General features: G+C 42.8%; 1 long non-coding RNA gene across 1 annotated transcript in view; it reads left to right on the top strand.

The window, feature by feature from the left end:
• Nucleotides 1-2,226: 2,226 nt before the first annotated feature.
• LOC117001004 overlaps nucleotides 2,227-12,996 on the top strand; it is a 117,636-nt gene continuing 106,866 nt past the window's right edge. Inside the window, exons 1-3 of the long non-coding RNA XR_004418894.1 lie at nucleotides 2,227-2,369; nucleotides 5,392-5,444; nucleotides 12,824-12,905. This is a non-coding gene — a long non-coding RNA (uncharacterized LOC117001004). The remainder of the gene's footprint in view (nucleotides 2,370-5,391; nucleotides 5,445-12,823; nucleotides 12,906-12,996) is intronic.

The raw sequence follows: 12,996 nt of genomic DNA, 5'->3' as shown, positions 1-12,996 counted from the left end.
TCCCAACATTTTGTAAATCAAGTAATTTTAAATGAGTGACAAAAATGGTTTCCTTTTTTTAAATTTTTTTCCAGTGTGGGATGTTTATGGAAAATACTTTGATGGGCTTGCCCAAATACTGACAATGCCCCTTGTCTCTTCCTCAAGGACCTCGTCATAGCTTGTGCAGGTAGGATTTCTCTGAAACCTGCGAGTCACACTGACCTGTTTTTGAACCAGAGCTTCATGGGGGTGCCCTCTGAAAGCCCAGCAGATACAGTGTTCATCAAGTAGTGAATATCCATATTGCTTTTTTTGAGGAGTATGCATTGAATATCTTTTCATATCTCTTTCACAAATATAGAGAAGTATTTTATTTGCTGTCATCCCTCTTAGCCTCCTGCAGACCATCTGGCCCATTACCTTTGTCTGCTATTGCTGCAAAAACTGGGGTTTGACTTTGTGAATGAACTCTGAGGTGAGCTGAGGGAAGACTCCCAAGCGGAAGACATCACCTCACAGATTCATGTGGTGCTTTTCCCTCCTTTTAAAAATGGTATAATTTTCTTAAATAATAGTGGGCTGATGTTTGCTCTTATTTCTTTTCTCTGTGGGGAGACATTTTGGACTTCTATAACATTTTATGTGTTGGGGGTGCAACTCATGCACACGTGGATATTTGTGCCTACCTGTCTGCCTTTCTGTCACAGATTGCTATGGTTGCTACATACTCCTGATGGAGAAAGCAGGGCTAAAACACAGCTTGAAGGGATAGAGAAGGCTGGAGAGCCTGGTGGTAATAACTAGCATCTCTTGAGGAGAGACTGCACGTTCCTGAGCTGACCCCCAAGGTAAATAGAACCCACTTTGCTAGAAGTCCTCTGAATAAAGCTTGTCTCCTCTGGTCGTGCAAATGAACTTTGATAATGAAACAGTTGTGGTTCTCAAGTTTGGCACATCGAACGAACCTCTGCTCCTTCAAATTTGTACTGAACATTTCTTCCATGTAACCAGTCAGCAAGAGGAACATACTTCAAGTATCTTCCCTCATCCTGTTTCTTGATAGGATATATAAATATTGCCAAGTTACTTTTCCAAGAGAGAAAATACAATACTCTGTCTTTCAATGAGCAAGTGTGAAATAAACTGTTTCCTCTGTTCTTTAAAGTACCAGTTGTAGCTAATCAAATAAGAAATATGAGGAGGACCACATAGTTCCTTTTTAGGCCTGAAGAGATTGTGCTGCAGCTCAAAAACTCAGTAAAATCAAACCAAAACAATCCCAAATGATGACAGCTGAATGGAATGTCAGGGATTGTTCTGCAAGTCTGAAGTTCTACAGGAACTGATGTTTCTGAGTTGTCCAAGATCCCCTATTGGTAAGTAAAATAACAAAATGGAGATAATGCCTAGAGTACTATCCATTAGAAAACAAACAAATCATAGAGAAATTTGCCAAGATGTAACTCAGGCAATTAAACAGGAAGAACATTCCTGCCTTAATCTTACTGTGTGTTTGTTGGTCTTAAACTAGAATTAGAACTTGAAGATTTATGCCCTGTATACAAAATAAAAAAAAAAAACCCATCTCTGTTAGAAGAGAGATTATTTTTTGCATAAAAAGTGATGTTTGGCAGAGATGATTGTGCAGTAGAAGATCTGACTTTCAAATATTCTCACAAATCACAGCAATTTCTTGATGAGCCAGTTTTACTATTCTGAACCCCAAAGAAAAGCATCCCCAGGTGGTACAAACTGAAGCCCTGACCTGAACAGCTGCAGCTGAAGCCCTGTTTCAGTTGGCAATTGGAATTCATTAAGCCAGGCCAAGCATGTTGAGCACTAAATTAGTGCTCCTCCTTTGGGCTTAGAACTCTTAAATACCTGTAGAATATCCCCTGAACCACCTCCTGACCCATTTTTAAAAATGTTTTGTAAGCTTGATTCACCTTTTGCTATTGAAACTCTGCCTTTTCTTCGGGGCAAGAATAAAGCCTGGGTTGCAAAGAATTTCTTCAGTTTGTAAAATTTACTGACTTTTCACAGGTGCTTCACACCCAGGGGAGGGTATTTCAATCTGCTGGATGAGCAGAACCTGTCTGTGAAGGAAAGGGCTGGCTGACAAAGGAGAAGAGTTTTGCTGGTGCCTCTGTGCAGTTTCCCTGGCTTCAGCATTGGCAGGTTTCCCTGGAATTGGTTTCTGTAGGGGCAGTAATTCTCTGCCATTAAGAGAGGGAATCAGAAAAGCTGGACACTGCCCTGAGTGCCTCTATGCCTCTGCTCACTCCCAAACCGTGGGGACTGTCAGGGCTTAGCAGAGACGTGGGCTGAAGGAAATCTGAGCTGGCGAATGACCATCAACATCCCAACTGCTGCAGCTTCATGTGAAGGTACCAAAACCCAGGGTGGAGATGGGGGTCACAAAAAAGCTCTGTTTCTAAAGACACTTTTCAGAAGAACCTCATTTTAAGGCAACACTGGCCCTGCAAATAACTTATTACACTTATTTATAAGATGCTCATGAATAATTTATACTACATTAACTTGTAAATGTGATAGCTTTTGAAATCATTAGGCTCCAGTAGCTTGCTTTGTAAGTCCATGGGCTGGATCTCATTATTAAAAGCTAATTAGCTCATTCAACTGGAACACATTCTGTCAAATAGCTATGCCAGTACTCTTCTTTTTATTACAGCAGATTATATTGATTCTAAAAATATTCCAGAAATGGCATAATGGAAATATTTAATAATATAGATATAACATTCTCTAAATGTAGGTAGTTTCATCACAACTTTAAAAAGTTTTCCAAAACTGGGTAAATGAAGTTTTAGGATTATAATTATTTTTATGAATATGCAGTATTAGAAATCTCTGATATATACATAATTTATCTAAATATTAAAGACTGTCAATTATAGATGGTAGGAATGTTTTCAAAGTGTTTATTTGGATGTGTGAGAAGCTTGTATCTTTGTTTGAAAAGTTATGCTGCTGAAGTTAGATTTCTAAGCCATGTTTGGCAGTAGAAAGGATGCAGATCACAAGTAAGTGTGAGCAGCATGCCCACAACAGCAGAGTCAAGGAGTGGGGCAATGCTTGAGGCTGCTCTTGTCCCAGTCAGGGAAATAATGTGGCCATCAGTCAATTGTAAAGTCTATTTTTTTCCATGAAAAGTGTCATTTATTTGCTATTGAATTTTAATACAGAGAAAACACTGCATTTTCCTTATTCTATGGGCGTCATACTAACTACTGTGAAGAGAAATTTGAGGAGGAGAGGAAAAATAGGCACAGACTGAGCATTTCCCACCTCCAGCACTGGATCAGGAGTCACAGCCAGCACAGCTCCACAATTGCCAAACCCAGGTGTCAGAAACCGCCCAAGAACCACCTGGGCAGTGCCATGGGGAAGTTTATCTTTGCACAAATTATTTGCTCCCCAGTCCTCCCATCCCACCCTCCTGATGAAAATAATCACAGTGCACCTGTCCAGCACAGTATCAGAGGACAGGCTCTGTAGAATTTGTCTTTTTTCAGAATAAAGCAAAATGTCATTTAGGTCCATTTCTTCTAAAACCCTGGGTTTGAGAGAAGAACCTCTCTGGGAAAAACAATTGCCAATGGGTATAAAGAAAACCCAGGTAGTTTGACAGCAATTATCTGTTGTTGGATTTGTAAAGTATTTGCTATATAAATTATCCAAACATCCCCTGCCTCCAAATATTTTGGGTTTATATTTGTCTTTCCTTCAAATTTAAACATTTTTAAACTTCAGTACTTTAAAATCCCTATTACCAGCTTTTAAAGGGATTAGGGCAAATGGCTTTTATTCTGCAGTCACAATACTATTGCTTTCAAATACATCTTCTTGGATTTCCTGTTCAGAAGGAAAAAAAAAAAGGAGGAATTTAAATAATTCACAGCAAAGCTACAATGTCTGCTTCTGCCCTGATGAATGTTTCCCTTTAGGAAAGGCAGTTCTCTTATTAATATAACATCTGGCTTTCATCTTGAATAAATACAGCAACTCAAAGCAGACGAAAAAGAGTAGAAAATGTGAATTTTCTGGCATATCAAGTAGCCAAAAGCCTAATTAACAGAAATAATACCTCACAAGCAATACTACTTGAGAAACTGCCATAAATAAATCTTCTGGGACAAGGTGCTTCAGAGGGTGCACTTGGTCACCCAGAGAGTTGAGAGGAGAGGGATGGCAGGAGGAACAGCAAATTTGGGATTTGTGGCTCTGCGTGCCAGAGGGACCTGCAGGAGACTTCCCTGTAGGAAGAGCAGCAGGAAGGCTGTGCAGTGCTGTAGGAAATGCAGCAGGAAAGCTGTGCAGTCCCCTGTAGTGCAGTGCTGTAGGAAATGCAGCAGGAAGGCTGTGCAGTGCTGCAGGAAGGGCAGGATGAAGGCTGTGCAGTGCTGTAGGAAGAGAAGAGCAGCAGGAAGGCTGTGCAGTCCCACTGGCAGCTCTGGGCCATGGCCACATCCAGTCTGGCACATGCAGCTGCCCTTGGCTGCCCCCTGCCCTTGTCAGACAATGTGTCCCACTCTGCAGGACCCACCTCGAGAACCTCTTGCCTGCTAAAATGCAGTTTTGAGTGCTAGACTTGGTGTTTAGAGAGAAAGTAAACAAGTTATTAAATAATTTTAGACTTCAATCAACTGAATTTCAAAAGACAAATAAAACCTAGAAAAAATCCTCAAGAAAACCAGTGAGGAGGGCAGGGACCTTTTGTTTCCCTGGCTGCAGAGTGGCCATGTGCCCGTGCTCCTGATGGACCCAAATCAGCAGCTGCCATGAACAGGGGCTCTCTGGATTGAGCCCAGTTTGTATTTCTTGCCTCTCTCCTTTCCTGTGCATTGATCTGCCCTTGTCCAGCAGTGAGCAGACAGACCAGGCTGGCCAGAGCAATGCAGTTGGGTTTTTGTGTGCTGGCAGCCCCCAGCTGTTATCCCTGCTGGCTGTCAGTGCTCCAGAGGTGCCACAGCAGGGCAGGGGCTGCAGCTCTGCTGGGATGGTCCTGAGCAGAGTTTCTTGCAGCTTAGAAAATCATTGTTATTATTGTGTTCACTGCAGCTGCTGGCCCAGCCTGCACAGGAGTGGTTGGCAGGAGGGCAGTTTGATATAAATGCCTTTTTATTTCTGTTCCATTTGAGCTACTGTGTAGCACTTTGATCTGAAAGCTCTCCTAATTTAGAAGTTTTAAATTTAATGTTATGACTTTGAGAGAGGCAGCTAATCTCATGTTTAACTTCCATGAAGACTTATCTGTTGGGATCTTTTTGTTTTGTTTTGTTTTTTTTTAATAAATCCTTTTGGCCTTGCACTGTACGGACAAAGTCCTGGGAAATGAAACCAAGAGCTGGATCTGTCTCAGGGTCTTGTATTTTCTCCCTCTATTAGGTCTGCTCCTGTCACCTTCAAAACTCTGCAGCTTCACAGCATGCCCCTATAAGGTAAAATTCAATTCCTCCTTTCTGTAGAAGGAAAAACTGATGTACAGAGCAGATAAATTACCTGCCCAAGGTCAGAGTGTGACTGAGGGAGCACTGATGAAATAATTTCTATCCCATTTTGATAAGCCTGAAAGTGGCTCAGGAAGCACTGGAATGGAATATCTGTGGCAATGGGAAAATATCTTTTTACCCCTTTTCCATGTGTACCTTTAATTTTCTACAGCAAACCTTTACATACATGGTACATTTTAGCTACTAGAGGGTAAGTGTGAAAGAACAAAAGTAAATTTATAGGGAACAGACAAAATGTTGCAAATAAATTTGCAAGAATGCAATGTCTTCTATCCTGCAAGACCACAGGGACCAAGCCTGCCACAGAGAATTCCCACTCACATAGGTTGGTGTCTTCCAGCAGTTTCTGAGGTGAGTGACACCAGGATGATACAGTCGAGTTTCTCATGAAGGCCTGTTTCCATTAAGTGAAAGTGAAGACCTCACATGTCAGGATCTTATGTTTCAAAAAGCTCTTAGCTGTTGACTTGACTTTTGCTTGACAAGTACAATATTGTTAATGAAAAGAGAGGACTCATTTTGTCACTATGGTGAAAATAGAGAGAAAGATTTCTGTTGTGGGTTAGACTTGTTTCCTCCTGTGAAAAAACAATATCTTATCTCTTGTGACTCTTCTCTTCCTAAACATATAAACATCGGTTGCCCAGGAAAGTGACATCCAAATGAGAGGAGACATTTCAGTCATCCTCACCCACATGTCAAGGCAGTGGAATTTTCAATGCTTTCTTTTATTCCCCAAGCACCTAATTTCTTGTGGTTTCACCTCTGGCCCCTGAAAGCCAGGCAAGTCAGTCACTCACCTGCAGCTTCACTTTCCTTCTTTGTCAGCTCTCAAAGCAACTTAGTGGGCTGGTTCTTGCACTTCAGTGCATTTTGCTGACAATTCTCATCTGGTGATATGTTTTAGAGCACTAGATTGTTACAGAGAACTCTTGGTGAAATAAGTCTAAAACCGTGATTATTTGAAAACTTTGTGGAGAAGGAAGTTAGCTTAACAGAGATCACAAGTCCTTTGAGAGCCCATCCCAGCTCCCCCAGCAGCTGGGGGATGCTGTCACAGAGCCCAGACAGAGCCTGGTGGGGTGCTCAAGGTGCTGTGAATGCTGCTGAATGCTTAGGTGGGGCCAAGAAAACACAGACACTCTCAGGAGTAATTGCAGCTCTGGAGATCTTGTGCAATTAGGAGGAAAATGCATTCCTGGGTTCACATACTCTGAGGTTTACTTTTTCATCTTGAAAGGCATAAAGACCACAACAGTGGTTTTAGCTGGAACGCTTACAAGTTGATTTTTCCCACTGTCCCTGTATGTCTGCAGGAAATTACAACCGGGAAAGAGCCAAGCTGTGATAACTCCATCACTGCTGCCTCTAGCCCTCACTGTGCTGTGTTTGTGTTAACTCCTCTCCTCCTGCCAGTGCCAGCGCTGTCCCTGTGCACTGCCCGCCCTGGAGCCCGCCGGGGTATCAGATAGCCCCGATGATGATGGGGAAAGCAGCAGCAGGAGATGGGAGGAATTTTTCCTAGTCACGGGACTTTCTCAGCAGCTTGTGTTATTCAGTCTTTCCACTTGTAATCATCACAGAGTGAGCCTTTACTTGCAAGAAAGAGAGGCACAGTCCTGCTGACATTGAATGCTCTGGCAGAGGGCTGCAGACATCAGAGGGGAAAAGACTGTTTTAATGCTTTTTGTCTCTTAAGTGAAACCCCAAAATGAGTTATTCTCTCCTTGTGTATAATTGTCTCAGTGATATTAAAACATTGATTTCTGTCACCAACAGAATAATTCTTCCCTTTGACAGGGAGAGAAGCAAGTTCACAGTCTGTAGAGGTACCATTCTTTTTGGGAAAAGGAAGTCTCAAAGGCACTTTCCTAAGTGATTAGAGGAACTCGTGGGTAGCCCAACTGCACTCAGGTGTCACCTCACTCAGGGGCTGCCCCATTACTGTGGTCATTAAAAAACAGCTCAGCATTTGCATGAGGCTGGGTTAAAGCTCATCTTTGTGGAAGACTGTATTATTTAAAAAACCCTCACAGCCCAGCATCATTCTTGAAATAAGTTACCTAGTGGGCTTTTTGATTTTTAATTATTATTATTGACTGTGCCATTTACTATACATAAATATGGAGATGGTGATCTCTTTTGCTAAGCTTCTTTGCTGTAGTAGTGGAAATCAACTTGGATAATTGCCTTTTGCTTGGCTACTTGCTCTGTTTTCACATAAAAAAACCATTATAAGAAACTTCTTATAGAGCCACATTGCAATAGTTTTAATATTATTGCCAAATTAATTATGACACTACTGGTAGTCTCTTGATCTTTGGAAAAATGTTCTCTTCAGCCATCTCAGGAAGGTAGAGAGCAGAGGATGGGGCAAATTCAGGAGCTGAACATTTTCAAATAATCTGAAGATTCAAACCCCCATGGCAGAGAATGGCTGCAGCCATGGACCATGGGACCACCACTATCTCAGATGTTTTCTCTGGCTCTGGAGGCATCCTGTGCATAAATTCTCTTGCTCTTGCTTTGCTCATGGCTTGGAATACCATATCATCACTATCAGTGCTTGTGCCTTCACTGGAACTCATTTTGTCTCAGGTATCTTTAAATAGTAGTGAAAATTATATTGGTGGAACCCATTATTGCAATGGAACAGTTTTACTGAGCAGGCAGACACTGAGCATTTAGTATTTTCCCAAATCTACTTAATAACAATCCCTTGTATAACATGGTCTACTCCTGCCATTTATTAAAATCTGTGATTTGGGGGGAAGAAAAAAAAAGCAATATGTTTGAGCCTCAAAGGGTTTCAGCAGGGTTCAGTTTGTTTAAGTTGTCAAATGTTTATTAATTTCTTTGAGAAGAAAATCCTTATGCTTTGTTTCAGAAGGAAATTTTATTAAGTTCAGACAAACTGAACTGGCTTTCAGCAAATAGCATTTGGCTCTTGAACCAGGAGGAAATAGCTTGGTATGGTGTCATCATATTACAAAAGTGATTTTGTGGCTAGAGGTCAGTAATCCTGGTGTTTGCTCGTTTGTATTGAATATATTGAATTTGTGATGCATTATCTGAGTTCTTGTCAGTGCTTTTCTCAATCAGAATTTCACCCTAGTCCAGAAGGAAATGCAATCAATGTGTGGTCTGTGCTGCTAGGAACAAAGGGCTTCTGAAAATGTTGATATCACCGTGGGTGGGTCCAGGACCCTGGAGCAGCTCCGGGTGTGCTGAACACGTGGCCTGCCCTGGGACCCTGCTTTGGGTCTCATCAAGGCAGGCAGCTGCTGCTCGCCCCAAAAGGGTGAGAGGCACCACCTGGAGGGACTGCAGATGTGTCCCTCACTTTGGGACAGCCTCTTGCACAGCCACCCACGAAAGGCTGTTTCTCCCTATGCTCAGAATTTGGCTATAAAACCCACAGACCTCCTGCAGCTACAATGGTTAGTGTCCAAGTTAACTTTTCCTCATCTTGGGCTGCTGAATTTCTTGGTGCCTTCCCTGCATGTCCCACTGAGGCCATTTTGCTGCTGCTTACCTTAGATCCTGGGTAGCTGCGTGTGCAATAATCGATGGCTTCTCTGCCAGTTACTCCTTCCAGGCCAAGGGGAGCATGGCTTGGACCTGCTTTCTGTAAAACAGTGTCCCTAGCTCATCCCAGGGAGTGCTCAAGGCCAGGCTGGATGGGGCTCTGAGCAAACTGGTCTAGTGGAAGGTGTCCCTTCCCATGGCAGGGGGGTTGAAACTGGGTGATCTCTAAGGTCCCTTCCAACCCAGCCCATTCTGTGAAATTCAAATCAACTGCTCATCTTCATAAGCCACCCAAAATTGTCTCACCTCCTGTGGTGGAAAGGTCCCTGTGTCATGCCTCCCCGTGGCTTTGCTGGCAGGGTGAGAACATCTGGTTCTGCTTTCTCTTCCTGAACATCAGTGTATGATGAGACAGACTCAGCTGTGGTGTTTCCATATATTTATGGTTATCCCTTTATAATGATAGAACAGTCTCATGGGCAGGGGTGAAGTGAGGGGAGAGAGGAGATAGCAGCATCATTTTGGCTGGTTATGTTCTATTTTCTTGTATAAATATTAATTATTTAACACAGAATTGCTGATTTATCCACAGTTATCCATAGTTTATGAGATTTAATATTTTTTAAACCATGTTAGCAAAAGCACAACTGAGGGAATCTGTGTAACAACTGACCAACAGAAAATTAATTAGAATTCTGAATCTCTACTGCTGGTATCTTAGGGCTCTTTGCTTCTCTGGATTAAATTGCATTAAACTCTTTATTGAAGAGAGCAGGGATCTTGGCACTGGAATCAAGCCCACATCTGCACCTGGATTTTCCTATTAAGAGTGGATAGAATGAAAAGAATTTTAAGTCTTTTTATCCAAGATTCAAGACATGCTGGACAGGACATAGAAAAGATGTTTTCTCTTTTAGGGTTTATAATTTTGAGTGTTTACCTACCATGGATTTACAGTGGGGTTTTTTCCTGTTTGTTTTGGAGTGTTTTGTGTGTTTTTTGATGCTTAGAACACATCCTTTATTACCAATTGCCTGTCTGGGATCCCAGGATGAATGTTTGTCTTGTATTTTTAATGAGGCTGAAGTTAACATGGGCATGTTTGTTTAGCAACAACATACCCAACTCTTTGCATGTCAAGGCGCCTTTGTTTGTGTCCCACCATCCTCAGCTCTTTCAACAGGATCAGGGAATAAAGCTGGTAGTTAACTTCTGATGTGGATAGAAAATGAAGCATTGAACCTGAATCTCCTCTCATTCATGTTGCTATAAAGTGTGAGTAACTCTCTCTAAGTCAGCTGAATTGTATCAGAAAGAGGGAATTTGGCCAATGTAATTCACAGTCTTGAACAAACAAGATACTTGAGTCTGGTCTGAGGATCAACTCTTGATTTTTGAACATTTAGCAGTAAATCTTCAAGGAGCTACAATGACAGAGTAATTAAAAAAAAAAAAAAAAGGAAAAAAGAAAGGAAAATAAGAAAGTGTTCTCCAGATTCCAGAAACCAATTGGCAGCACTGAACGAGAGCAGTGGTGTCTGTCCTTGTGTGCTTATGTGCCTGTCAGACCCTGTGGCTCTCTGCTTCATAATCAGGAGGGAGAGTTCAGAGATGGAGTGGCAATTTTGAGCTCTTTCCCAGATTTCTCCCCTGTAAGCCTCAGTAACTCACTCTGCTTTGATTTTCCACATAGGAAAATAGAGTTTGCCATCCCCTTCTTCCTGTCATGGTTCCCTGGGGACTGGTCAGGGACAGGGATGCTTCCACTGCTCCCAAATCTGGCAGCATCTAGGGTAGGAACTACCTAGCCCTTGGCTTGCGTTGTGTTGGTTCTTGATCTCACCTGGGGCTTTGGGGCACTACCTTGCACCTGATGAATTTAATGTGTTACATGTAACTCAGCAGAGCCTGAGCACCCTCCAGCCCTGGCCAGAAGCTCTGGGGACCCCTTTGTGTGTTCCAGTGCATGTTTCTGGATGCTATGTGCTTCTGAAACATGCTGTTTCTGTGACAGAAAGACCCTCAGCTTTTCTTTTAAAACATTGCTATTAAACCAGTATTTCCAAGACATGCCTGAGTAGTGGTTATGTGGTGGTTGCTAATATTTGGATGTTACAGTGTTCGTCTGAGAGCTGTCTTCATTCTTCTGCAAAAGTGGCTGGATGAATGTCCTGCTTTCTCACTGCACAGCTATGTGTCTATCCCTCCATAAAACAGAAAGGGAAAGAGCCCTGGCAGTCCCGTATCTGCTGATGCTTTGCAGCTGCTGAAGGCTGTTCTTCCTCAAGTGCTGCCCCAGAACCAGGACAGCCAGGGAAACGTGGGCTGTGAGAACGGAGAGTTAAAACTGCTGCACTCCCATGGTGTTCAGTCTCTTTTCTGTCTATATTTATGTCTTTGAAGCACAGCCCATGGATTTGTGTTGCTGTGCAGGGCAATGTCAAGAAGCTGTGTGGTGCTGAGGGCATTGAGTGACCTGTGCAGCAGAGCAGGGACGGGGCCACCAGCTGCTGCTGCCAAATATTAAGGGGAATAATAGATGAGTTTGCTGGACTTGAGGAAGTCTGTAGCCCCTTTTGTGGATAAAGGTTATGCAGAGGTTTTCAAAACTTGTAAAATCATTTCAGCTCAAGCAGGGACAGGTGTGAGATTAAAGCCTCCAACGTGTTTATAGCCAAGGAACCTCTTGGAGCTGGAGGAGGGAGCTCTGGGGTGCCAGTCCCTCGCCTGGCAGCAGTCCCTACAGAGCCACCATGCCCTGTGCCTGTGCTCACAGCATCCTCTGCAGGACTCCACATGATTTCAAGAATGGTTTTAACATCAGAAAACGTCAATGTTTTTGTGTTGCTTTGGTGAGCTTTGCCCTCTCTTAGAGCAGGGCTTTAGCTCACAGGGCAGTGAAAAGGCACGAGCAAGGACCCATACTTCTGCCCTCTGTGTTTTATCTCCTGCTGTTCATCCTGCTCCTCCACACAGGAGCTGCTGGCTCCTTCCTATCCTGTCTGGGGAGGTGCACACCTCAATCCTGACCCTGTCCCACAGCAGGGACAGGAATGGGATCTTGGGCTCCGGATCCTGCTCTTGCCAGGCCACGGAGACCATGCAAGGGCTGATCACCTTGGGACAGGACAAGGGGGAATGGATTTCAACTGAAAATCATTAGTAGGTTTAGATTAGATATTAGGAAATAATTCTTGACTGTGAGGGTGTTGCTCAGAAAGCCGTGGCTGCCCCGTTCCTGGGAATGTTGAAGGCCAGGCTGGAGGGCTCCGAGCAGCCTGGGGCAGTGGAAGGGGGCATGGAACTCATTGATCTCCATGGTCCTTTCCAACCCAAACCATCCTGTGATTCCATGATTCTGTGATCACATATTCGCTCTTGCTAACAGAGTAGGTGAAGTCACAAAAACATTTGAATTTGGGGACACTTTACCATCTCCCTGAAAATACTTCTCAAAGGTGTGAATAACTCTGTAAGCACACAGCAGTGGAAAGCCTGCATTAAGATTTAAACCACTCGGATTTCAACATCACAGTGAATTAATGCCAAAATATCCATGCTGTGCATTTAATCAAACAAGGTCTATTTCAAGGAAAGCTTTGATTTTTTTTCTCTATGGCTTTTTCTGCATTTTGTTTAAACACACTCTGGCCATATTCTGTCTCTGCCTGCTACAGTCTGATGCTCTCTTTGGAAAGACTTTTGATGGTTTTGGAAGAATTTGTGTATTTCTACTTCTAATTCTACAACTCAAATATTTTAATTTCTGATTCAATTAGGTCTGGCTCTAACCCAAGCTGAACGTCTCGAGGCCTCAGGAACGACATTTAAATTTGAAAGCATTTTTCCAGGCTTGGCAAGGTAAGAAAAACAAAACTCTCATTAAACATAGAAAGGCAACGTGTTGGTTTGCAGTTTAATATTATTGTTTCCAAACAGCTTCTCAAGGAGT

The sequence above is a fragment of the Catharus ustulatus genome, chromosome 10, assembly GCF_009819885.2.
Source record: "Catharus ustulatus isolate bCatUst1 chromosome 10, bCatUst1.pri.v2, whole genome shotgun sequence".
NCBI lineage: Eukaryota > Metazoa > Chordata > Aves > Passeriformes > Turdidae > Catharus > Catharus ustulatus.
This window is presented reverse-complemented; position numbering and strand designations above follow the sequence as displayed.